This window comes from Delphinus delphis, chromosome 7, assembly GCF_949987515.2.
Source record: "Delphinus delphis chromosome 7, mDelDel1.2, whole genome shotgun sequence".
Taxonomy (NCBI): Eukaryota; Metazoa; Chordata; class Mammalia; order Artiodactyla; family Delphinidae; genus Delphinus; species Delphinus delphis.
In genome coordinates this window covers 73,292,674-73,317,298 of record NC_082689.1, presented here as the reverse complement: position 1 = coordinate 73,317,298, position 24,625 = coordinate 73,292,674, and the positions used below count along the sequence as shown (strand labels likewise).

Genomic DNA, 24,625 nt, shown 5'->3' with positions numbered 1-24,625 from the left:
CCAAAGGCTGTGATGTGCCGACCACACCAACTCTTGACGAAGCTCTTTCACAAGGGGTCTTTAATTTGGGTCTCTATTTGTCCCAATAGACAAATCCTGGTTTGTAATTTCTGATTCTTAAACTAGCATGGCAAGCAAGAGCAGTCTACGGCCAAGTAGTAAAAAAGAAGAGGTAAGTATTCCATTTGGTTCTTTTAAGAGCTGGAGTTGGCCACAGAAAGAAACACAAAGTTTTCACTCCAAGAGATCAAAGAAAGCATTTTGTACCAGGAAACCCAATTCAAATCCTCATTTCCAGGAATAAAGCCGCAGTGCCCAATATTTGCTTGGGAAAATAAAACAGGAGACTATGTGGACTCCAATTAAAATCTCTGATGGTTTCATTTCAGAGCCTCGCCAGTTTAATGCCGCGAACGTTTTAGCCAGGCACTGCTTTAACGTAAATAGCGGCTTCCCAGTCTGAACGGTCACACTTACACTGGGTAAAACCGAAAGCGTTTTAACACTTCATGACAGCGCTCTTTGCCCCATCCTGAGCACTAGATATATAAGACAAGGTGATGCTGAGAAATGCCAGCTTCAGCCCAGCCCATGTCTCCCATAACCGCAGTCAGGAGAGACCACGCAACAGTCCATGCTATTATTCTAGTCACGATATTGGAAATGAGAGTGGAAGCAGGAGAAAATGGGTAGGGGGCAGGGGAGACATACCGCAATCTTATTCAGGTATGACAACAATCAGCTTACTTTAAAATTATCACCTGGGGTCTTGTCAATCAGCCAACAGTTCTTGCGTGCCTACTTCACACAGGCACCAAGCTAAGTCTACATAGTGCAGTGACATACTCCCCAAGTAATCATTATGTTAATGGTTATGTGTTTAATTTCCTTTATCTTTTTATAAAAAAGTATGCATCGTGTATGTAGGTTATAAAGTCTAAAAATAAAATCAGCACCCATGAACACATCACTTAATCCAAAAACCAGAATATCACCCAATACTGTATCATCTACCTACCTCCCCCACCCCACCCAAATCCCCAGGTCCCCGCAACACACACACACACACACACACACACACACACACACACACACACGGAATTCATTGTCCTGAACTTGGGTTTCAATCTAAGTACGAATGCATTGGGCTTCCCTGGTGGCGCAGTGGTTAAGAATCCACCTGCTAACGCAGGAGACACGGGTTCGAGCCCTGGTCCGGGAAGATCCCACGTGCCGCGAAGCAACTAAGCCCATGCACCACAACTACCGAGCCTGCAATCTAGAGCCCGCGAGCCACAACTACTGAGCCCGCACGCCACAACTAATGAAGCCCGCGCGCCTAGAGCCCGTGCTCCGCAACAAGAGAAGCCACCGCAATGAGAGGCCTGCGCACTGCAAGGAAGAGTAGCCCCCGCTCGCCGCAACTAGAAAAAAGAAAGCCCGCGTGCAGCAACAAAGACCCAACGCAGCCAAAAATAACTAACTAAATAAATAATTTTTTAAGAAAAAGTATGAATGCATCTTTAGGATTATTTCCTAATCATAACCAGTGAGTTGGCTTTCCAAATACAGCAGTGTTATATTGTTTCTTCTTAAAAGATGATGTCTTTAAGGGTTTTTTTTTTAAGGTGAATCGTTGCTTTAAAGACAAATACTAACTAATTAATAGACTGAGACAGACTTATCTATGGTAAACTCATGAAGACAGTGTACAAACGAATGACCTTTGGCAAACACTGGCAAGAATGGCCGAGAACATGGGTTCCACAGTCCCACAAACTCCTGGTTCAAATCCCCCACTCCACCACTGACTAGCTCTACAGCTTAGGGCAACTTAATTTTGCCAAGCCTCTATTTCTTGTTGTAAAGGAATGAAATGATAATAAACCATATGGTTGTTGTGAAAATATAATGAAAAAGTGCGTGTAAAGAGCTGAGCACAGTGCCTGGCATGTTGTATCCAGTCCACCTCCTCCCCAAATCAACGTATCTCTCATTAAATTCACTCAAAACATATCAGAGGATTGTCCCACCATCAGTAGTTTACTTCTCCCTAATTTCTAACATGTAAAAATAAATCAAGAGTCAGGGATCCAACAGCAGAGCAAGCACAGAGGAGAGGTTCCAGTCCCAGCTCCTGTTTGCCTAAAGTACACTATTTACGCATCGATTCCATCTTCACCTCGTGACCTTGAATAGCAGGATCATTTTTCAAATCCATTTCTACCCCATCCCTCCCTCCCCCAGAAAGCTGGACTACTCAATCCAACCTTACCTAGAAGCCTATCACGATCATCACGGGACTAGTTCTGTGCAATCTAGGGTAAGATAGAGGCATAGTCTCTATTTACTGATTCAATCACTATTATCCGTTCTGTCGACAAATGCACAAAATTTGGTAAATCACTACTTTGGAAACAAAACATTACAGTACTATTAACGGAATTAAGTTCCTTACTTCTGAAATTAATTCGCCACATTCCTGAATATGGCATACTCCTCCATCTTCACTCTGCATCCTTAGTATCCTTTTAAATTACTTAGAGGTAACAAGAAACTTATTCGGATTCAAATGATCACTCTCTTCCAAGGTACGAAAGTTGTAAAACTACTACCTATATCAAGTTTTATTTAAAACTACTCTCTCCATTTCAAGTAAAACTTACCCATACTTCTAGAAAAGGAGAGAATGAACCCATCCCAGCCCTTGACTTTTTTTTTGCCATCTATGCAGAATTTATTGCAACATCATTCACCACCTTTGAGTATTTTCAGAAGGGGTGACGGTAGAAATGCGATTATCCAACACACAATGCAATCAGTCTAAGGCCTACACATCTCAGCCTCAAAAGACTTTTGTTTTTTTAATCCCAGGACAGAAAACAAAAACAACTGAATCACAAGAAAGGAGACTTGGTCTTAGAAGCCAGGTGATTCAAGTCCTGACCAGGCCTAAGATAACCTCCCAACCCCTGTGTCCCCATCAGTGACATGGTGCAGATCCATAATTCATACTCAAGCACACTGTAAAACTGGGTGGTGAGGCCAGTGTCTGAGGTCAGCACAAGTCTAGTGTCTGCTGGCTGCCCGAGCCCGGGCCCCCTGCCAGCCACCCACCTCCAGAGACAAGTGCCAGGACATACTATAGTGTTTCCATTTAAGGCTCGCCACTTGGATCAGCCCAGCTCTTGAAATTTCTTACCACCACCTTTCCAGGAAGAATTTTTTGGGGGGAAAAGGGAGGTGGTGTCTATTTTTTGCCACCGCCTTTCCTTGGGCTGTCAGAGCAGTCTGCATCTGTGGGACAGGATTCTTTAAAACCACTGGGTTAAGTCCGTGTCTAAATGCCAGGGCCTCTTTTCAAAAATATACGAAGTACGTATGAGATCAGTCCCTTTTCTCATCATCATCGAACTCCCACCTCACACACTTCAAAAAAGAAAGAAAGCCCAATAAAATTTACAAACCCATTGTACTACTTTGCTACCTCTCTCCCAAAGCCACATTAAGCACAACTTTTTAACCAAGACTTTTCTTTTCCTACTAAGTGGAATGTTTTCTTCGCTAAGTAGCTTCTTCTACAGTTTCTCTCCCATGCAAGGAGCGTTCAAAACTCCCGGGGAAAAGAAGGGGAGTCTGGGGAGAGTGGGAGACTTATGTGGCACAAACTGGACAGAGCTGAGGCAGTCTAGAACCCGACGGAAGTTAGGGAGTCCGGCAGCCCCAGAGGCCCACATCTCTCCCCAGCGCACCCAAGGGTCTAGCCTCGCTGTTTTGGTGACCGTGTTGAAGGAAGGGTTTTAAACTTGGCAAAGTACCGTGCAACATCTGTAACCACATTTGCCTTCTGGGGATCGGAAGATGAATCCCACATTCCTGGCTTTCAAGCTTTTTGAAACTGCAGCTAGGGAGAACGGAGGGAGGGAGGGCGTTGAGCAGAGTTTATTGGCTGTCTTTCCAGCAGAAAATTCCTCTTGGAAGAGACGGATATTTTGAGGGTGGGAGTGATTCGCCCATCCCTTTACTCTCTACCAAGCTCAGCTAGGAAGGTGAGCCCCGTGGCCAGGCGGTCAGATCGATTTACAAGTCAGAGGCGCGCACCCTGAAGGAGTTCACTACATGCACACACACGCGCGCACACACACACGCGCGCACACACACACACACACACACACACACACACACACACACTGCAAACCAGAGACCACCGCACTCCGCGCCTCTGCCCTCTGCCACATCCCACCGGCAGTTCAGGCCCACAGCAAGACAGTTTTGTTCCGCGGCGGCTTCCCCCACCGAGAGTGAATCGGCTTGGGGGAGAAAGGAATGAAAGCGAGGGGGAGGCACCTCAGACGCCCACCCTCCCACCCCCAATTCCTGCCCCTTCTCCCGCTAGGCTCCCTCTTCCCTCGGTCCTCCCGGTTCCGGCAGACGCGGCCGACGACCTGCACTAACCTCTGGTCCCGCGGCGGCGGGGGGCCGAGCCGGGGGAGGCGGAGTGCGAGCCAGCCGGGCGCTGCAGGTCGGCGCGGCGCGGCGCGGGGCGGGGCGGTGCAGCCGGCGAGGGAGCCCGGAACTCCGCGGGGCCGAGGGCCGGCGGCCGGCCCAGAGCGGCAGCGGCGGCGGCTGCGGCGGGCGGCTGCGGCGAGCCGGTGCGGGGCGCCGGGGGCTTTCCAGCCCTGGGGCCGGCGCGGCTGGTCGAGGAGCAGCCTGGCAGCGGCGGCGGCAGCGGCAGCCACCCCGGGGAAAGAGCCGGAGGAGGGAGGGGAGGCGGGGTGAAGAGGAGGCGGAGAAGGAAGGGGAGGAGGGCGGGCGGAATAAACTTCCCGAGGCGCTGCGGCACGGGCTGGAAAGACGGCCGCGGGCGGGCCGGGTGGGGGCTGGCCCGGGGGGCGGCGGGGGCGGGGGGGGAGGACGGTCACTGGAGAGTAGAAAAGTTCCCCCAGCGCCGAGGGGGAGGCTGCGGCGGCGGCGGCTGCAAAGAGCAGGAGCCGGAGCGGGAGGAGCGGGAGGAGGAGGAGAAGGAAGTGGCTGCGGAGCGCTCGGCCAATGAGTGTCTGGAGCTGTGATTAACCAGGCAGCAACACATCATTTCCTCCCGGCGCGGATCCAGGGAGCCGGGAGGGAGAGGGAAGGCGGCGGGGCGGGGCAGTCCCCGCGCCCCCTGCAGGCGCCTAGCCGGGGGCGAGCCCGCCGAGCCCCGCCGAGCCTGGCCGAGCCGACCCCGGCACGCCTGGCGCTGTCTGGCCGGCAAGGAGGAGGCTGCGAGCGCGCCGCCCGCGGGGCTCCTCAGAGGCGGGGAGGCGGCGGGGCAGGCCCGAGCCAGGCTCCCGCGGCCAGGGTGGGAGGTGGAGAGGCTGCGCAGCGGGGTGAGTGCCCAGGTAGGCGCGGGCGGGGCCGTCTGGACAGCTCCCGGGGGCGCGCGGGGCGGGCGGGCCGGCGGGCCGGCAGCCCGGCGGGCTGCCTCCCGGGCCCGGGACTTCGGGCGGCGTGCGGCTGGAGTCCAGCTTGACAGACTTAGGCTGGATTCTCGGAGAGAAGCCTCGGGATTCTCATCCAGGCCACTTCTGACCTGTCTTCAGATCCCCTTCCACTTGGCTCATTTCCTCGTAAGGTCTGGGGTTATGCAAGAGCTTGCCATTTTTGCAGTCCGCCTCCTTAGTAATAAAAATATGCATTTGGGGCGGGGGGAGGGGGTTCTGCGGTAATCTGGCCCTGTCCTAGGCGCCATGAGAGCTTACAGTGGATAGGAAGGGACATTCCCCGCCACAGGGAGGCTGACAACCTCGGTCCTTAGATACACAAAACACACCAGTGTGCTAATATTATCCAGAGCATCAAAAAGGCATGTGAGGATCAAATTTTGCATGGTGCCTGCTGAGTGTAAGGAAAGCACCAAGCCATTTTCTCTGCCCTCTAGAAGTTTAGAATGCACAGTTCTATCACAAAGCCAAATAAAAGCGTGAAGCTAATAAATGGGAATACCATAAAGTATTTTTATCTCTACAGGTTCATTCATGCAGCAGGCATTTACAGGGTGACTGTCTGCAGTACTGCAAAAGGCTGCAAAGAAAATGGAAGATCTGGTCCCTGCAGGTCAGGAGTTTACAATCTAATTAGAAACACAAGGCAAATATACGTGAAACCCCTAGAAAAGAATCCCCAGGTACTATACAAGCAAGAAGATGTAGAAGGCTGGGGGCATTTTTCCATAAGGGGAAGGGCTTTGTACCTGTATGACTGGTGGGAATCAGGAGAGGAAATTACAGGTCAGCCCAGCAAGAGTGCCTGTATGTATTCTGGCTCTGTAGAACAATGTGGCATGTACCTCAGTGTCACTTGGCTGAAGCGTCAGCCCTGCCACTTACAAACTGTGTGACTTTGGGTCCATTTTGACCCTCTTTAAGAGGGAATATAGCCTGTCTCATGAAGTTTGTTGTGCGGTTCAAATGAGATTACACACATGTGGGAGCTTCTCAAGCTGCTGTGTGGAATATTCCTCAGTCGGGTCCATTTACAGCGTTCTCATGTTACTGACCTCTTCTTGGTAAGCTGCTTTGTAGTATCCTCTAGGCTGTAAGCTCCAGGAGGGCAGGAACCAAGTTTGGTTGTATCTACCATGTATCTTCATGCCTAGCAGAGTAGCACATGTGAGTACTCAATGAAGGTTTGCTGAGTAAGTCAATAAATGAACTAATGAATCCTGTTAAGCTTTTGACTGTTCCTTTTATCTGTAACTTCACAGTGGTCTTATTGTGTGGCTGGCTCAATGCAGAACCCTCTAACTCAACCCTCATGTAAACTAAGTTGTATTCCAGGAGACTCTCTGGGAGGATTCTGAGTACTTCTTGCAGCCTTGTAACATAGATAAATTGATAGAGTGTGTGTGTGTGTGTGTGTGTGTGTGTGTGTATAAAACAGGAGGATACACAAGGATACAGCCCTTCACACAAGGCCCACCAAGGATACAGCCCAAATACAGACCTTTGGCTTGGATACCTTAATCCAGGGTTTCTCAACCTTGGTGCTATAGACATCTTTGGTTGGATAATTATTGTGGGGTGCTGTCCTGTGCAGTGTAAGAGGTTTTGCAGCATCCTTGACCTCTATCCATTACATGTAAATAGGACTCCCTCCACAGTCATGACAACCAAAAATGTCTCCAGACATTGCCAAATGCCTAGGGAGGTGGGAGGAAGCAAAATCACTGCCCATTGAGAACCACGACTTACCCCAACATCTAACCCACTGATTTAACTCTGGTGGAAAATCACACTAGTAAAGTAACTTGGAGGAAATACATCTTCTGTTATTCTCAGATTCCCAGATCTCTTCCATCGTATGTTTCAAGGAGCAGGACTCTTGTTAATTAATTGCCGGCTGCATTGTGAATTGGCAACTCTTCTGTTTTCTGCATATCCTCCTCCTTTACACCCAGATCAACATGTTCATTTCTAAAAGTCAACAGCTTTCAAAAACTATTAGGAAACAGAGTCTTGAGCAACCTAAGAGTCCTGTACAATATTTTCCTATAAAATCAGGGAAATTTATTCCATAAAATTTTGCAGATTGTGATACAGAATATAAATTATAATTTTTAGAAATGATTTCATTTAAAATATCTAAGCAACTACAGTGAGTGATTTTCTCTCATCTCAAAGCCATTTCTTTTTGGCTCCCAGAGTGTTTTCCTTTCATAATCGTATAAAGGAACATGGCTTATTAAAACCTATAAAGCAAAATTCAGCTTAGTTATATATATCAACTTTTACAAGCAAATTCTTTAGAAGAATATTGGTGGGATGTTTGAGAGCTGGTGTTGATGAGAATCATGATGGATTGATGTGCTGCAGTTCAATTGCTAGAGGTTTCTGGAAGAAAAATAAAGATTAGTGGTTGATTTGGGCATGTAGAACCAAAAAAAATCCCTGCTCCCAGCAGGCAACAGTACCATGTTTACCATGCGAGCAGACATTTGTGTTCAGCAAGACAATATCATCTGTCTTATTAAATAGTTATTTGAAGCATTGGTTTTATAGTTTTGTTCATATTTAGTTTTGGTTGTAAAGTTGTGTAATGGTTACAGGCATATGGAGATTAGTTTACATCTAGCTGAGTGGTCATTCACATCTAAGTTGAGCGTTGAAGGCTGGGTAGGCATCCAAACTGCTTAGAAAAAGCACACGGTTTGAGGGCTGGATGTGGTTTATGGTAAAGCAATTCTCCCATTTCTGTTTTGTTAGACTGGAACTAGGACACATACTCTTAGGGGATCTCCAAGTTCTCTGTGAAATTTGTTCTTTTGCTTCAGTTACAATATTTTTAAAAGGAATTAATACCATATTTTTTTTTTAAATGTTGAGCCTTCTTTTAATTAATTTATTTATTTTTAAATTTTTGACTGTGTTGGGTCTTCGTTTCTGTGCGAGGGCTTTCTCTAGTTGTGGCAAGCGGGGGTCACTCTTCATCGCGGTGCGCGGGCCTCTCACTGTCGCGGCCTCTCCTGTTGCGGAGCACAGGCTCCAGACGCGCAGGCTCAGTAGTTGTGGCTCACGGGCCTAGTTGCTCCACGGCAAGTGGGATCTTCCCAGACCAGGGCTCAAACCCGTGTCCCCTGCATTAGCAGGCAGATTCTCAACCACTGCGCCACCAGGGAAGCCCAATACCATATTAAAGTAATTAATATGATGCATATTCTGGATCATATAAATGTTTACCATGCAACCATGATTCCACTACCCTTTTTTTGCTATGTACCTGTAAAGAACATGAAGTTTATTTAAATGAAATTTTATAAAAATTATTTAAGGCATCACTGAAGGTCCATGGAATTTTTTTCCTTTTGAAGGTGTCCATACATTACTCAAGTGTGAGAAATACTGACCAAGCTGCATCATAACTATTCCTGGCGAATGATGAATTAAAAGACCCTGAGATCTAGAATTTAGTCCTAATACTGAGGCCCATAAGAAACCAATATTATGTTCCAAAGATTGAAATGACTGGATCAGAACAGTAAGAGGTGGAAGGGAAATCATAACCTGAAAGGGTCACTAAAAATCCTATCAGGACTGGCACCCTTTTCCTCAAAAGGTAAACATTTAACCAGGTAGGACAGACACTTGTTTATCTTCCAGTTAAACTTTCCCAGGTGTGTGAATGACTCGTTAATTGTTCATTTCATACAAGACTTTATTGGACATCCACCGTATTCAAAGAACTGTGGGAGCTACAGCCACTTCCCACTTGGGAAAGTTCATCCAGTGATTCCTGGCACAGCGGGTTACATGCAAACCAGTGTGCGGCTATGAGCCAACCACGTGATAAAAGAGGCATTACAAAACCATTGCAGAAAGGAAAGATTATTCATTAAACAATGTTGAGGCACTTGGATAAAATCCTGTTATTGCATCTTCTCACACCATTCCTGAAAATATTTCCAGAAGGAATAAAGAGTTAAACATATTTTTTAAATTATAAATTAACTCAAAGCAAATATAGGTAGATACCTTTGGATGAGGAAAGGACTTTTTTTTTTTTGGTTCCACCACAGGGCTTGCAGGATCCCAGACCAGGAATCGAATCCAGGCCCACAGCAGTGAAAATGCCAATTCTTAACCACTGGACTGCCAGGGAATTCCCAGAAAGGACTTTCTAAATAAAAGCTATGGAAGAAATAAAAAAGATTGGTTTGTTTGACTATGTAAATTTTTTTCCTTAAAATGTCTTAGGGAACAAGCAAACAGATAAAACGGGGTGGGGGGAGCCAAGGAGTGAAGCTCCTTACAACATATACTCAAAAGGGTTAAAATCTTTAATATATTAAAAAAAAACTTACCAATCAACAAAATGGACCTTTTAATAGAAAGTTGGGTAGACGTCATAACAGACAAGGAAAAATAAATTTTACATATGAACATTAGGAAAAAGTTTACTCTAAAAATTAAAAGGGTAGTGCAAACAAAACTGAGATAAAATGTTTTACACAATTTGCCAGCAAGTGAGCATCTTATCTGTTGGTAAGATTGACTTTTAAAGGACATTCAGTTGCTGTGGAGAGTGTAAACTGGAAACCAGTTTCTTGAAGATAATTAAATGATATGTATCAAATACCTTAAAAATATTTATAACCTGATACTTTAATCCCATTTCAGGAATTTATTCTATGAAAATAATAATCACACAAAGATTTATATAAAAGAATGACCATCATCTAATAATTTTGGAAATGCCAAAAATAAAGCATAAGTTGAAAAAATAGGATACCAAGATAATATTCCAATTCCATGACCCTTATAAACACACGAATCCCTCACACTCACATATACACAAAGATGAAAGACTAGAAGGAAATTATTTCAGATGTGTGGTAATTATCTTTGAATCATGGATAGGGTTAACGTATTTTCTTCTTTACACATGTCTGTGTGTTGTAAGTTTTCTATATTACTTTCATAAGCAGAAATAATCATTATAAAAATAGAAATGCATATATTTTTAAAGGGTCTGACGATCATGGAACAAACCTAACTGGTGAGGAATGTATATGGACTTATATGTGTGAAGCGGGAGTTAGGAATTAGAGAATAGAATTCAAATTAGGCATTTTTGTGCTCTGCTGGTAGGTCCATATCTTTCAGAAGAAAATTTCCCAGAGGCCTCAGAGCCTTGTCTCATTCTTTGCCTGCATCTCGGTCTCTTTGTGACTCATTTCCTTGCAACCTTGAGGGCTAGATGCCCATCAGCCCTGTCCTCGGTCTTGCACACATTCTGAAGCTGCTTGAGTCTCTAATTCGCTTAACTATGGTTAATTTTGCTACATTGTAGAGATGTGGATTTTTAAAAGCTACTCCCTGTTGGTGAATGCCCTCAGGACAACCAAATTAATTCCTTCCTCAAATTAAACAAATATATTTTGAATGTAACTGTGTAGTTCTTGGTAGAATCCAGCCTTACAGTGGCTTTTTGTTTTTAAGGAACATTCCTTTGCCTGACTGGTCCCTCCGAACACTGGCATCATGAAGACATTTTCATGGATAAGAAATCAAATTAATTTTCCAAGTCCTAGTGTAGCCCTACTCTACCAATATCTAAAATCCAAAGGCTTCCTCTTTATTAACCTACTTTTGTTTAATGAAACTCCAGAGATCAGCTGCTAAGTAAGGTTAATTACATATAGCGGAGGACTAGCTATGTGACCTTAGGCAGGTAACTTCAGATTGCAGAGCCTAGCTTCAGCCTAGCTTCTCCTCAGGTGGAAAGTGAGGGGTGAGTTGCATTTCAGAGGTCTCTTAGTTTCAAAATTCCACGACTCAAGTTAGAATTACTAAGAAGCTTATTATCTGCAATTGTTGATGCTGTGTTTGACATTTTGGGGGACGAAGAGCTTAAGATTCTCTAGGAACTAACAGAAGGCCAGTGGGACTGGAATGAAAGGAGCATATGGTGAAGTGACCAGAGAAGACTGCGGTGGCCCAGCCCATTCATGCAGGTCTCACTAGAGCCAGGGAAGTGATTAAAGGGGTTTAAGCAAAGGAGTGAGTGACAATTTGCTCGATGTCATTTATCATTACACCCAAGACATCTGTACTCCTTTGTTAACAAGATTTTTCCCCTAATAATTATTTTGTTTAGGGCTTCCCTGGTGGCGCAGTGGTTGAGAGTCCGCCTGCCGATGCAGGGGACACGGATTCGTGCCCCGGTCCGGAAAGATCCCACATGCCGCGGAGCGGCTGGGCCCGTGAGCCATGGCCGCTGAGCCTGCGCGTCCGGAGCCTGTGCTCCGCAACGGGAGAGGCCACAACAGTGAGAGGCCCGCGGTACCAAAAAATATATATATATATTTTGTTTTAAAAAAAAAAGATACAAATTATGCAAATACAAAAGGATATATTGTATAACAAAAAGTAAATTCCAGAATCACCATTTTCCCAGCCACCCACCCTCTTAATGCTTCCTTACAGAAACATTGTAGACGTATGAAACTATACATGTGCACTCTTCTGTCCTTTGCTTCCTTTATCACCATATCAATAATACTAGGCCCTATTGTTAAATAGTCTTTGCTATCACAACGAAGTAATTACAAGTTTTACTACTATTATTGTTCCCCCCTTCAAGTAAGCATAGATTCACAGAAGTCTAAGACTGGAAGGGACCAAAATCTCATCTAGTCCCAGCTCTGTCTTTTACAAGGAAAAAGTTTATTGCTGAAAAGTCATGTGATTCCTCAAGGTCTCACAGCTCCTTAAGGTAAGGCTGGATTCGGAACTCTCGGCTGTCCTAATCACCTTTAGGTCCCTTTATACTTTGATTAGAAAGTTACACATGTTGTAATTAAAAATGCTTTTTAAATGATATGCATGGTATGATCTGATTTTTAATTTTTAAACAGATATGTGTGATGCACAGAAATGAGTTTGGAAGATATGGAATAAGATGCTGTCAGTGGTAATCTTGGCAATGTGGGTGATCTTTATACTTTTTTGGTTTTTATAGCAAGTTTATTGAGGTTAAAGTCACATACCGTATAATTGACCCATTTGAGTGTACAATTCAATGGTTTTTAGTATATTCACGGAGTTTTACAGCCATCACTACAATCAATTTTAAAACATTTTCATTACCTCCAAAAGATACCCTGTACACATTAGCTCACCATATTTACGCTTTTTATTCTTATGTTGTATTTCCTAAAAATTTTAAAGTAATTGGTACTGTTATAATAAAAACAAACAAATCTATTAGAAAGAAAATTAAAATAATGCAATATTCACTATGAAAATATACAGAGGAAATAGAGAAAAGTATTTCAAAGGAGATAAAATCACTTAATTTTACTATTTCTGATATAAATAGATATAAATTTGGGGAAATTTTCTCTTGGTCTTTTCTGTGCATATTTATATATTACAAGGAAATAAGCATAGTTTTCTCCTACTTGTCTTAGTTATATTATTAGCATTTTCCCAAGTCATTAGATATTCTCTGAGTATGATTTTTTTGCCTGATTTAAGCCTATGGATAAACCACAACCTTTTACAGCTTCTCATTATTTCCTTAGGATAGGTTCCTCAAAGTAGAAACCTAGATCATATTTCCAATTGCTAAGTAATTTGAACTGCTTCCAGTGGCTTGTCCATCTCACCATACCCTTTGCTGTCTTTGTCACCACACCCTCTATTATCCTTGCCAATTTGGAAATTTAAAAACTTCTATGTTTTAATTTGCATCCTCTTGATTGCTAATGAGGTTGTACCTTGCTCATAAATATATCAACTGTTTGTATTTTTCTAATTTTCTTTTCAGTTAATGCCCTTTACCTATTATTCCATTGGAATGTTAGTGTTATTTTTATTGATAAGAGTATAAAGAGCTTTCTATTTTTCTCTCCTGCTGAGCATCGACCAGGTAGAAATTCCAATCTATCAACAACTTTTAAAGATTGACTTGGTTTCCACTTATTATTTCTCACATTTTTGCAATGGGACTGGCTGCCTTTCTTTACGGGGACTCTTTCCTATTTTACTTAAGAAATTGCTAACTTCTTTGAAGTTCCTTGCAGTTTGATAAAACAGTTCAACAATTTCATTCTAAAGCTCCCAAAATCATACTGTATTTACTACCAATAATATAAAAAACTGTTTTAATAAGCTTTGATTTTCCTAAGTTGTCAGGTAACTTGTGTTCAGCCCACCCCTGTAAAAGGTAACATCAACACTGGGCCACATATACTAGGATATATAAAATGCACTCAAGTCGCACTCCATTTTTCTTTTTGACAAACATGAGTTTTAAAGCCAATGAACAGTCTGAATTTGTGTGTGTGTGATATTAACTTTCTTTTACTGTAGTAGAGTTGATTCACAATGTTGTGTTCATTAACAGCCTGAAGATTAACTCTGACTCAGTTCCTCCCAGTGCTTCATCACAGAATACAAAAGGTTCCCAAATCCTCCAGTTTCTAACACAGAGATCCAGTGTGGAATGAAGAAAGCAAACGTATCATTCTTTAGCAGCTAAAGATGTTATACTGATCACAGCTAAGAAACTGGAGTTTCAACATGTGGGATGTGAAAACATTTGAATCTCTTCAGGACCTTGGAAGAGAAAAGAAATACACAAACAGCAAGGAAAAAGTATGGATGACAGCGATTATTCCTGGATAGAAAATGGCCACGTACGTAACCCATTTGGTGAAGAGAGAGGAAAAAGGCAATTTATTGATCTGAGTGAACACACAGCAAAGGCCATTCCATGCAACCTCTCAAAGAGCTGAGATGAGCTTTCAATTTAGAAAAGCTTACTCTACTGCTGCTAAAGGTCGGGGTACCCTGTTGACAAATCAAGCAAAGATTTGTTGACAAATCAAACGTTCATCAGAAGTTCTTCTACTGTGAATTGTCTGCTTCTACTTGATTTTCAGTTAATTGTGTATTAGGTGTCAGTGAAACGTAATAATCAGAACACAGCCTTAATTAGATACTATTTGATTTTGAAAATCAAAACAAAAATTGCTTTATATTTTTACAGTGATCATTGTTCAGACTTTGAAATAGAATGATGGGGTTTTCTATTTTGAAAAGAATTTAGAAAAATTTAGTACAACTCCACTTTTCTTGTTCTTTTTCCTGTTTTTTTTTGAGGATTTCATGATGTTATGGTTACTTTTTAATGAAAACTTTCAAAGATAAACATAAAAGAAAAAAATAGAATAATGAGCCCCATATACCTATCACCAGGTCGAACAATGATCAAGATTAGGCCAGACTTGATTCATCTATTTCCCATGCCCTCTTTCACACCCCCTTTTTTTGGGGGGGGGGGATGGGGTCTTATTTAGAAGTAAACTTCAGCCGTCATGTCATTCCATTCCTACAGATTTCAGCAAGCATCTCTAAAACATATGGACATTTTCTTACCCAACCGTAATGCCACTAACATACCTAACAAAATTAATGATTACTTGGTACATCCCCAGTTCAGATTCTAATTGCCTAGATTTTCTCAGAAAGGTCTTTCATCAGATCAGGACCCAGACAATACCTGCTTGTATCATGTAGTTGTTTGGCCTTTTATTAAGTCTCTTTTAATTTTGAGAATATTTAGTCCTCCCTCCCTACCCCAACCCCACCCATTTTTGTTCTTGGTGGTGGTGGCAGTGGTGATGCTGATGCCATTGATCTGTTGAGGAGACCAGGTCAATGGGCTCTACCTCCATTTTAACTTTTTAACTGTAGAGGAAATAGAGGCTTAAAGAACTTGAGTGAATTCCCCCCAAAGAGGTAGTTAATCAATATACAGTAGATTCAGAGCTCCTAACCCCATTCTACCATGCCCTTTCCCATATATCATGTTGTCACGCTGTTTTACAGTATCTATGATTTCAGTGTTCTAGTGGTTCAGAAAATATTAGAAACATTTCAAACTTTATTTCTTCTATGTTTATTCACATTTAAAATTCCTACTATTTTCTAAAAGTTAGTCAGGATTTACAATTTGCAGCTCGCATTTCCCCAATGCCTGGCCCATTGAAGTTGCTCTATAAATGTTACTTTCTGAAAATATACCAAAACTAATTGAAAGACTTAAGTTATCAAAAATCAAAATAAAATAAAAACTCATAGCAGATTAATAAAAAGTACTAGTGCTTTGAATTTGAAGCAAAACTAGTCAAACAAAAATGCACCAAAAATTAAGATCAAGCATTAAAAACTCAGAAAACCTCAAAAACAAATTGATTTACAAAAACCTATTTTAGTTAAGCAGGGCTTGTAATTTTCTACTGGTGATACAATTAGTACATGAGATAAAATGTGATCATTAGTAGTTCATATGTTCCCAGGAAGCACGAAGGTAGAGAGAACACAAGGGAAATGAGGGCCAAAAACATATCTTCCCTCATCCCTTTCTTGCAGTCTCCAGAGAAGATGGAGTGAAGAAACCAAAACTTAAATCCATTTTAATGGCTCCAGCTTTGTCCTTTTTAATAAGTCAACCAACAAATCATTTTTTAAAAACTAGTTTTAGCTAATAAAGACTTTTATTTGCATATGCTGTATGCAATCTTCCTGAGTTCAAGAACTCTGATTAGGAATTGTTACTTTCAAACACCACAGCTTCCTCACATAAAAACGAAAAATTCTTGGCCACATTTTCCCCTCAGTCCTTATAAGGCTGTTAAACCAGGGGTCACCTACCACTCACTGGAGTTTGTTTATTTCAGTCCTTAAATATATCTGAAGCAATTTAAAAATGTGTGTTACAGTGGAATAGATTCTGCATGGCTGCTGCTGAATCTGTTTTTCTTTCTTCCATTTTTTTTTTTTTTTTGAGAAGGAAGGAGCAAAACACATTGTTTTGAAAAACATGTTTTTAAAATAATTTTATACATTGCAGATTTTGTAAATGATCATGTTAATGGTTGGGAAGGGGTTCCCAACCTTGTTAATGTCCCCTTCGCATTAGGCTTTTGTTCCCCAGCATTGAATATGTCATTTTCTCCCACAGACTGCATTTCTAGGGGTATAATTGCTGTCTCCATGTAAAAGACAACTCATGTGCATAAATTTCCACTCACTGAAACAAGACTGCCTCCCCTAATTTTAATGCAGATGTGATCCAGGGGGTAGAGTTACACTTACTTCCCCAAGCAAAATGAAACAGATTACACATTAAATATTGTCTTTGGAACCAGGTGCATAGAAACAACCAATTACCTAGACAGCTCATCAAGTCCTGATATGTTTACCACATTGTTTTTTGTTTTCTCTTTAAACATTTGGCAAATTATTCTGAGGCTTTCATTTCTTTATAATGAACAGAATATGCTTATTAATAAAGGCCCCTTTTGTGTGATTCACTAACAGTTGACTCACAAAAGCCTTTAAAGCCACGTTTGAAAGTTTCTGAACTGAACTTGAGTTCCTGTAAAGACAAAGCCTTATTACTAAGAAGAGGAGCAGTTCTGGCTCTTCTGCTTCTGGTTCTTCTTCTTTGCTACATAATTGATATCTAAAAATAATTTAAAGGAAGACAAGGGATGTGAATTTGTGAAGAAGAGAGATGGAGGAAGGTGCTTCTGCTTGTCCTTTAGATTTTTTTTTTTTATTGTTCATACTTAAAGGTTACAGTATCCATATTAATTTACCAGGTTTTGGTCACTGCTCATTCTACCATCTTGAATTTTTATGCATATCATTACTTCTCTAAGGTTTCTAATTAATTGAAAATGCTGATGAATTCAGGAGCTCTTTCAAGGCTGGTTTCTATTATTCCAAGAGACTTTACCACTTCCTGAAGAGGGGCTGTTTTAGATTTCCACAGCCATTAACCTCCCAAAGAAATGTGAAGAAGAAATAGAGTGGCATGGCAGCACAGACGGAATTGGTCCACTAGGAAGGCTGGAGTCAGGGGGCTTTGTGGTGGGCGTGCCTGACAGTGGACTGAGAGGAGGGATGGTTGGGGATATAGGGAGGAAGAAGATGTTACTGGAAACTCCCGGAAAGGCTTAGTGGTAAGTTGGGTGGTCCACCAGGACTAACTTGCTGAGAGTCACTCCTTAAACCGTGTAACCTCTGAGCTTCCTTTGGAAGTTAGGGGGAGCTCTAAGCACAGTAGGTGAAAACGTGCAACAGGAAAAATTCTGTATATGTGTGTATGTGACCAGGGAGCAGAAACCAAGTGTAAGCCTTATGTTTTTCTTTTTACTGAAATAATTTGAGACATTTTACAGAAGATGAAACTTACATAATGTGGGAGTAGAAAAAGAACGTGAAATTATCAAGAATACTATTACTTACCCTCATGCATTATGGTCAAATTGGAAGTTGGTACAAGGTCTGTGAAGGGCAATTTGACATTGTATTGCAAAATTACAAATGCCCATGCCCTTTGACCCTGCAATTCCATTCTAGGACTATTTCCTGCACATATCCTCACCCAACTGTGAAGTGATGTATGTGAAAGGTTTTTGTTGCAGTGCTATATGTAAAAATGCAAGGTTGAAAACCACCTAAATATCTATCAATAGGATAGTGAGTCCCTAAATTATGATACATACTTATAATAAGCCACTATGAAGCTTTAAAAATAATAAGGAAATTCTTGATGTATTGCTATGAACTGAGCTCCTCAATATAGTGATAACTGGGGTGGGGGGGAGCAAACTTCAGGAAATTGGATCATATGCTACCATTTGAGTTTAAAAAGGAGAGATATACATCTATATTGGCTAGTATAATTGGACAAAAATTCTTGGAGATGGCAGGATGGGGGAGGATGGAAACAATAGAAAGACAGGGACAGGATAAGATGTTTCACTACTTTGAAAAGGAAAAAGTTCAGAGTTTAGAAGAAAAAACTGCTAGGTCTGGAGGGAGGCAGTCCTGGTTCTGATTACTGGTTCTAGCACTTTCTGACTCTATAACCTCAGTTTCCTCATCTGTGAAATGGAGAAGATAATACCACCTGCCTCATGAGGGAGTTGAGGATATTAAATGAGGGACACATATAACCCGCAGTGCAGGAGGTACAGTGCCTGGGATATGTTCATGAAGTGCAGGTGGTCACCATTACTCTTCTCAGTAATATTACCACCGGCTTTCTCACTAATAACTGGATATTTGGAGAAGAGGGTGGAAAATGGGTTATGGGAGTAATTTACTAAAACAGAGCATTTTCAGCTCCAAAGGAGTTTGCTGAAGGGACCAATATCATCAAAAGTATTTACAGATCACCTCTCTGATACCTGGCATGCTTCTCTGCAGAATTAACAAATAAGGACCCTTTCCTGAGTTTCATATCATGTACCTCTCTTTCCAAGTTCTGATGGAAAATGGAAAAAGACACTGATTGGTCTGGCTTGGGGCAAACAACAACATGTCTCAACTATGGAACTTTCTGTATTATTTCTGATTTTTTTTAAAGTGGGGCGAGAGAGACTATTTTCTGTACTATCTACACAACTGTAGGCAGCAGGCTGGCTGGCTTTGCCCTGGGCAGGCAGTGAAGGAAGATGGTGTTCCTTGCAGAAATATAGAAGGTGTGGCTTAAAGGCTCAACTGACCTGTGAACTTAAGAAAGCAGAGAATGAGGTTGTCAAGCAAGTGGACACAACCTTGAATTTATGTGCCCCCAATCTCCAGGAGTCCAAAGATGGACTCTAAGTGGTCTTGAAAACGGAGAAATTATATGCAGAAGTGTGTTTGTATATGGTAATACGCATGTTCAGGGGAAAGCCATAACTTTACTCAGATTCTCAAAGAGGGCTGATCTCAAAAGGATTAGAAGCCCCTGCTAGAGTGACGATGATAGTGCGATTCATCCAACATTGGGAACCCGAGGCCCACACAATAAAGGTTTTCCTAAAATAAACGTAAAGGATAAAAGAACGACTGCTCTTCTATAGTTGCTTCCTAAGCCGCTAAGCTTATACTTTTGTTTTTGTTTTGCCATATTCACCTTTATTATTATTTGCTGAATATTCTTCTTTAAATTTGTTCACTTTTAAAACTTAAATGCCTAGTTTAGCCTCATCTTATGCAAAAATATCTGTGAAATCATGGGTATATTGTACCATGTGCAGTTTTTTTCCTAGTGTATGTCAGAAGAAATTTATTACTTTTAAAATTTAATGATGTATCATTTCCAAAATCATTTATTGCATGCACAGAGGTGGGCTTACAGCACTTTAGAAAACCCTGTCTCTAAGTATTCTAAAATTCACATCACGCATTCAATTTTATAGGGGAGGAACCTGAGGCATGAGGCAATTAACGCAAATTAGAGATTCTAAGCAAATGGGGGAAAACTTTAAGTCAGGTACTGGGCAATGCTGTATCTGCTAATGACTCGGCCATGCTGTCTATCTCATTGCTATGCAGACAGTTTAAAGAGATTTTTAAATGCTCTCACATTTCTCCACTACCACATAAAGAGAATCGACTAGAGGAAAACCTTGATCAATTTAATACTCTGGTAATGATCCCAGTAACTGAGGAGGGGGAGGGAGGAGCCAGTGAGTTTCTTTCTACTCAAATTCCATCTCATTTTTATTTTCTCTTAATGTTTTTTGAATCCCAAGTTCCAAAACCTGTCCCCTATTATGCAGTGCAAACGAGAACAGATGGGGAAAAGTTATGTTGGAAAGGGCTTTGGAGGGCCACAGAGAAGAGAAATATGACTACTCAATGTGTCACACACCAACTTGCAGCTGCCACCAGCCCTTCGACAAGACATGCTGCGTGTGGAACCAGCCCGTGGCACTTGGAGAAGCAGGCTGACTATGGGAAGGGAGCGCAGTGAAAGAACAGTCGCTTTACTTGTGTTTCCTTGAAAATATGAATAAAGAGCGTAGCAGCAGCACAGCCAGCAAAGGAGAAATAAATCCAGAGGCCAGCCTGGTAAACAGTGAGATGTACCCCCAAGCTTCCCAAATGTTGACTGAGAATCGGCTTTATCCTGCCTTTTTATATCAAAGCGATGCCTCAGCATTTTTCAAAGTCACCATTCAAGTGTTTACTCTGTCTAGGAATTCTTCTTGCAGCGGATCATGCTAGCTCACATGCATGATGGGGCCTTCCAACAAGTATTTTTCAGTGCTCACACGGTGCTTTTGAGTTCACTAAATATTTCAAGGGTGAGGCAGCTGATCTGGTATCAATCGGCAGGTCTGCCAGGTACTAGCTGCAACACCTCAGGAAAGTCACCTTCTCCAAGCCAGGGGTCCATCATCTATAAAACAGCTAACACGACTTACTTCTGAGGGTGTTGGTATTCGAGGTAATGTAGATAAATGCCTGGCACAAGAGCATTGCTCAATGAATGGCAACTATTATTATAGTGATTATCAGAAAACATGGAACATGTTCTCTCTCTTCTTTGAATTCAGTATAAAGATAATGAGAATATATATATATATGTATATGTATATACACATATATGGCTGAGAATCTCTGAGAATCTATGTTGAAAGTAATTATAAGGTTAACATAGTTCAAATTATTTGATCCAAATGGTGATCCAGGTCAAACAGACGTTACCTGTGAACAAATCTTCATGTTGTAAATACTTGTGTTATTAAGTCCTGCAGGGAATTCCTCTGCCACCGTGCCCATCTTTGTAGAGTTAGTATGCAGAGACTTTGTATCATAGAACACTGTTTTCCTCCCCAGGGTAGTTCATAAATTACCTAGATCAAAATCTCTATGGGGGCGGGGGGGGGGGGGGGGATGTTAAAATGCAGTTTCCTGGGCCCACCTCAGACTACAGTTTCAACATCTCTAAGTTATGGAGTTCAGGGATCCCAATTTTAAATAAAAATGATGGTGATTCTTTTTTTTTTTTTTTTTTTTTTTTTTTTGTGGTACGCGGGCCTCTCACTGCTGTGGCCTCTCCCGTTGCAGAGCACAGGCTCCAGACACGCAGGCTCAGCGGCCATGGCTCACGGGCCCAGCCGCTCCATGGCACGTGGGATCCTCCCGGACCGGCAGGCGGACTCTCGACCACTGCGCCACCAGGGAAGCCCGATGGTGATTCTTAAGTACACTGAAATTGTAGAACCTCTTCCTAAAGCAACAGGAACAATGATCATTCTAATTTTGAGTCATTTCCAGCTACCTTCACTCTCCCACCACACACAGCCAGGCCCAGAAGTGCAGTAACTGCTTGTGAGACAGGGCTTTGGGTCTGGTTGTTCCAGCTTCTCTTCCCCATGCCTCTGTTCTCTTGCTTTGCATAGTGTTTAGTTAAGGGTGGACCATCATCAATACTCTCTTTGTCCACAGGAGACACTCGCTTGGTTATAGTTTGTTGTAAGAGGGTGGCCATTCATTCCAGTTTGCCTGTGGCAGCCCCAGAGTGCCCAGCATAGTTATTAAAGCACTTCTTTTCATTTTTAAAAGTGTCCCAGTTTGAATGATTAATTATATTATTATCTTAGGTCTAGAGGAACTTTGACTAGCACCTGTAGGACACGAAAGAGGACTGGCAAAATATCTTAGACATGTTATTCTCCTGTAGGAAGGATAACCTTAAATACCATCAGCAACAATGAGGAGGTGCTTTGGGCTGAACTGACATAGGAATGATCAAAGAAAATTGTTTTCTTTCAAGTTATTCTATAAATTAGCATCAAGAAAAGAAAGGCTTGGAAAAGCTAGAACTCTAGACTGGTTAATATCTCCCCTCTCAATGAAGCAGCTGAGCAAAAACTCACAGATCTTGGCACCATATACAGTTAGATATTATTTACCTTTCTGCTTACTGGCTGTGACCCTGGGCAAGTTATTCAATCTCTCCAAACCTCACTTTAATCATGTGTGTGAAAGATAATAAGGCTACTTCAATTGTGAGGATTTCATGAAATATGTGTATAAAGTACCTGGCACCATGATTAGGTGCTCAATAGTGGTAGCTCTGCTATTATTCTTTCCATCATGGCCACTCCACACTGTAATTCCACCAAAGAGACATGACTTTTAAAGTAACGAGTCCTTGCAAGAGGAGTCATGAGGGTGCTGTGGAAATGGGAATAGATTCTAGGATATGAAAACTTTCTTTCTTCCTCCTTCCGTCTTTCTTTCTTCCTTCCTTCCTTCCTTCCTTCCTTCCCTTCCTTCCTTCCTTTCTTTCTTTCCTGACAAACTCAAAGTCACAAATTGTTTTTTGGATGGAAAGAAAGTAAAGGGATAAAGGAATGAGTAGTGACAGAAGACTGATCAAGAAAGGCATATTTATAATCCTGGGTGAGGTGAAAACAAAGGAAGAAAGAAGAAAAGAAAGGAAGGAAGGAAGGGACGGAGGGAGGGAGGGAAGAGAGGGAGGAGAGAAAGAAAAAGAAAAGACGGTGATGAGATGCAATCACTAGTCAGCCAAAACCTGACTAGGATTTGGCCTGAGAACTTCTGTAAGGGGTGCTGCTAGATTTTTGCGGGGGCGTGGGTGGGGTGGGACATAGTCCATCCTATGGAAATGATGCTACTGTTCATCTAACTGTTGCCTCTCAGCTATCCAGACTGCTGTTTGGGTGGGCGGGTGGAGAAATACTATTCTGTTAAAACTAAGAGCTTTGAAGTGGAGACAAACACAATCTGGTAGTATTACAGAGGCATTATTCACCCTGATGACTCACTCTCTTTGGCTCCTGCACAGCAGAGAGAAGAAGTAAAATCAGTGACCTTGAAGATGTTGGCCAAGTATAGATCCAGCCTTAAGGCCTGATTTTTCAAATGATCACCTGTGTCTGTGTGTGTGTGTGTGTGTGTGTGTGTGTGTGTGTGTGTGGAGGGAGAGAGAGAGAGAGAGAGAGAGAGAGAGAGAGAGAGAGAGAGAGGGAGTGAGAGTAGGGAATACATGTTAAAGAGTAAGAATGTATCGTGAGCAATTCTAAAAAGCCAATATAAAAACTCTTAATATTTAAACAGCTAACACAAGTAAATAACAAGTACTTACAAGGAAATAACCATTGTGTGAGTAGGTCTCAGCTCAAAGCATTGAAATGGTAGTTCAGTGTAAGAACATTTAAAATAATCTTTCTTAGCTAGGAGTTGAATATGGAATCCAGTCCCAGTCCTGGATTCAAATCTCTCTCATCATTTCCATTCATCATGACTCCATGAATCCAGTTTGCTGGAGGTAATGTTTTCTGTTTTCCAAGCCACACACTGCTCAATGCTCAGAGCCCTACAGACAAAATTCAAACAGATTCAGTCCCCAGGCCTTTGACAACATGCAATGGAAAGCAGAAAATAATAAAAGGATTCATCAGAACATACAGATGTGCAGGCAGCTGCACAAATGGCAAACAGAGTCAGGGCATTAGACCAGATGGTCCCTGTGGGCTAGTGAAAAATTATTGACATGGAACCCAGCAATAGTATCAGGTTGATAAAGGTAGGTAGTCTTGGAACGGTACATTGAATCCTCAAAGAAAAATAAAAGGAAAACCATGAAGTTATTTGAAGCTAATCCAAAAAAGGAGAACTGCAGGAGTTAAGTACTGAACAGCTAGAATAGACAGGGTTTCAGTTACAGAGTGTGCTACATGGGAAAACCAGGGCATGTAGTGGATCACAGCATTGTAAATAAACCTTGAAGAATTTCAGACTGGTCACCACGTTTGTATAGACAAAGAGAGTTGGAATGAGAGGGTTATAAAAGATGGCTTAAAGGTAGACTTGAGACAACTAGCTTCATATAGCTCGTTCTTGGTGTAAGTTTCCCAAAGTTTACAGTTATGTTTTGGGTTATATTTGTCCTTCAGTGTTTCTACTTTATGTAACATTTTTACTTCTCTTGGGTGCATATAAGTTATAGGAAGTAAGGTGCTGTTTGCTCAGAATTCATAACTATACTTAAATAAAACACTCTTAGGGTTTCTTCTCTGCAATTAGCAGGAACCCAACTCAGAACACCCCAATGAAAAGGGAGACTTTATTAAGAGAAAATTCATGCTTTTCCCAGATGCCAAGAACTGAAATGTAGGTGGGTTTCAAAAACAACTGGAACTACACAAATACCATGAGTGTTCTCTATCTTCTGTCTTTGTTTTTCCATCAATCTGCTTCACTCCATCCTCTTGCTGACTGCTAACCTGCTGATAGCGCTCACCATTGAGTTAACTCAG

General features: G+C 42.0%; 1 protein-coding gene and 1 long non-coding RNA gene across 3 annotated transcripts in view; both read right to left on the bottom strand.

Annotated features, from left to right (window-relative positions):
- ACVR1 (activin A receptor type 1) overlaps positions 1-4,739 on the bottom strand; it is a 127,868-nt gene extending 123,129 nt beyond the window's left edge. The window contains exon 1 of the mRNA XM_060016767.1: positions 4,456-4,739. The gene's annotated coding sequence lies outside the window, so the exon portion shown is untranslated. The remainder of the gene's footprint in view (positions 1-4,455) is intronic.
- A 2,571-nt stretch (positions 4,740-7,310) lies between these two features.
- Positions 7,311-24,625, bottom strand: part of LOC138414127 (uncharacterized) — a 101,705-nt gene continuing 84,390 nt past the window's right edge. Inside the window, exons 3-4 of one of the 2 annotated variants that reach the window (XR_011246530.1) lie at positions 9,510-9,665; positions 7,311-7,871 (exon numbers count right to left, since the gene is read on the bottom strand). This is a non-coding gene — a long non-coding RNA (uncharacterized lncRNA). Of the gene's footprint in view, positions 7,872-9,509; positions 9,666-21,456; positions 21,568-23,451; positions 23,683-24,625 lie in introns of those variants that run through there. The other variant, XR_011246529.1, reaches the window with a different exon arrangement.